Below are 2,500 nucleotides of genomic sequence, written 5' to 3' on the forward strand. Positions count from 1 at the left end.
CCCTCATCAATACACACACACACACACACACACACACATATATAATGCATATGTATAAATACATAGAATGTACTGGAGCACATATAAACACACATTTAAATGAAGCTAGATGAAAAAACTATTTGTGTCGACTCGGGGAACATCCACACTGAGGCGAGGTGTCAGTGTCGTGAGCGGCTCAGGGCCGAGACACAGAGATGAACAGGACCCGATCGATCTGAGGCGAAGAAGACGAAGCAGAGATTGATCACATGAACTTTTCTCTCTGATCTTTGTGAAACACTGAAATACTTTCTTTAAAAAACGACTCAACTGAAACAACCGGGGGAGGGGGCAGTGCACACCGTGGTTCAATGATGTGGACACTGACAGTCTCCTGAATGAAAGTCTGACCCAGACCCCGCCCGCACCTCCACCTTTAATATCCTCCTTCCTGCTCCGGCACTGAACCTTGACCCTGGACATAAATCCGAGCAGCAGATGACGGACACGTGATCCAAACAATGAGCAGACACGTAGTGAACCGTCCTCAGCAGCAGAGGAAGGTTTGAGACCCGAGCTCTGGTTTCATCTCAGTGAAATGAGTCTGTGTTCTGGCCTCCACCCATAACATCCAGTTCACTAGTGACGGAGAGGAGGATTTAATCCAGTGCTGCCTCTCCTCCTCCTCTCTTTCTACTTCAGCTGACCTCCATCCCTCCATCAGTTCAGACCCTCTCCCTCTGGGTAGCAGGGGTGAGGGGGGAGGTGGAGGATGATGCAGGGAGGAGGAAGGGGATCAAAGTCATCCTGTCGTTTGTTTCCCACTGCCCTACTTTCCTCTGCTGCACCGCTTCAACACATTAGACCGCTGGCCTGTGAGTGTGTGTGTGTGTGTGTGTGTGTGTGTGTGTGTGTGTGTGTAATGTTACAGTGCATCCATGTGTGTGTGTGTGATATACATTTCTAGACATGCAGCTTTCTAGTGTGTGTACACCGACATGGTTAGATGCAGTGTGTACAGTATTTGTGTGTGTGTGTGAGTGTGTGTGTGTGTGTGTGTGTGTGTGTGTGTGTGTGAGTGTGTGTGTGTGTGTGTGTGTGTGTGTGTGTGTGAGTGTGTGTGTGTGTGTGTGTGTGTGTGTGTGTGCCTGAGGCAGCAGGGAGGTAAACTCTGCTCTCCTCCTCACGTCTCTATCAGGCAGCTTGTCTTCCTGCCTGTTCACCTGACGTCCTCTCCGACTGTGAGCTGAACAGCTCAGTGTCATTCAGTCCATCACGACAGTGAATCTGTGGAGCTGCAGCAAACGTCTCGCTCAGAGATCCGTCCTCTTGTTCCTCGACACTCACGAGTGAAGGACAGCGTCTGTCTCTGGTTCAAACCGCTGATGATAAATGAACTGTTTTTCATAAGTGCTGGTTGAATCAAATCTGAGGCTCAAGCATGTCCCTCCATGAGGTGTCCCTCCATGAGGTGTCCCTCCATGAGGTGTCCCTCCATGAGGTGTCCGTGTCCGTCCATGAGGTGTCCCTCCATGAGGTGTCTCTCCATGAGGTGTCCCTCCATGAGGCGTCCTCCATGAGGTGTCCCTCCATGAGGATTCTCTCCATGAGGTGTCCCTCCATGAGGATTCCCTCCATGAGGTGTCCGTGTCCCTCCATGAGGTGTCCCTCCATGAGGTGTCCGTGTCCCTCCATGAGGTGTCCTCCATGAGGTGTCCCTCCATGAGGTGTCCCTCCATGAGGGACATGCTGCTCAGAGACACAACACGTTAGACCACACCTCCTGCTGAGATCATTTCAAACAGCGGCCTCTCGTTGTGAAGTCCTGTCTCTGACTGCTCCTCAGCTAAGGGCTTGTTTTTGACTGGAGGACAAATAAAATCATCGACCTGTCTTTGTCTTCGGTCTGAAGTTGCAGCTGATGTGGATGAAGACGAAGCCTCTCTTGAGTCGGTCAGTCAGTCACTGTGCAGAGCTCCTGGTTAAGGTCTTATTCTGGATTAGCAGTGTGCATGTCTCAGTATTCCAGATAATACCTCCAGATCCCATGTTTTATGCAGTTGTCTCATACTAGAGATGATCCGGCTTACGGCAGAGGACAGAGTTCACACTGGAGACAGAGACGAATTCTGAATGAAACCAAGATAATGATGAACCTGAGAGGAAGAGAAGCTCAGGAGCCAAACGTGAGAGAGAGAGAGAGAGAGAGAGAGAGAGAGAGAGAGAGAGAGAGAGCGTCTGTTAAATGATGGATGGAGATGAGGAGAGATACAGAGAAGATATTCCACTCGTCTGTTTCTCTCCTTCTCTTCTTGGCGTCAGTCGTCACAATGTCAAGCTCAATATGTCGGCAGATCAACGTACAGGTCTGTATGTGGCCGCTGTCTGTCCCCCGCCATTTTGTTTCCATTCACTCCTCCCCTCCTCCCCTCGCTCCTTCCCACATCTTCATCCTCCCTCCTCCACTTTTCTCTCCCTCCTCCACACACACCGTTTCATCCCTGATGAAGAGGACTTG

At 50.4% G+C, this 2,500-nt stretch overlaps 1 protein-coding gene and 1 long non-coding RNA gene across 6 annotated transcripts in view; both read right to left on the reverse strand.

The window, feature by feature from the left end:
* The window catches only part of LOC109645197 (nucleolar protein 4-like), an 84,491-nt gene that overhangs the window by 37,245 nt on the left and 44,746 nt on the right, over nucleotides 1–2,500 (reverse strand). The gene's annotated exons all lie outside the window — the stretch shown is intronic.
* The window catches only part of LOC138410633 (uncharacterized), a 5,109-nt gene that overhangs the window by 920 nt on the left and 1,689 nt on the right, over nucleotides 1–2,500 (reverse strand). The window contains exons 1-2 of the long non-coding RNA XR_011243333.1: nucleotides 314–2,500; nucleotides 1–217 (exon numbers count right to left, since the gene is read on the reverse strand). The exon at nucleotides 1–217 is cut by the window's left edge and continues 920 nt beyond it; the exon at nucleotides 314–2,500 is cut by the window's right edge and continues 1,689 nt beyond it. This is a non-coding gene — a long non-coding RNA (uncharacterized lncRNA). The remainder of the gene's footprint in view (nucleotides 218–313) is intronic.

The sequence above is a fragment of the Paralichthys olivaceus genome, chromosome 6 (assembly GCF_024713975.1).
Source record: "Paralichthys olivaceus isolate ysfri-2021 chromosome 6, ASM2471397v2, whole genome shotgun sequence".
In the NCBI taxonomy this organism is placed as follows: Eukaryota; Metazoa; Chordata; class Actinopteri; order Pleuronectiformes; family Paralichthyidae; genus Paralichthys; species Paralichthys olivaceus.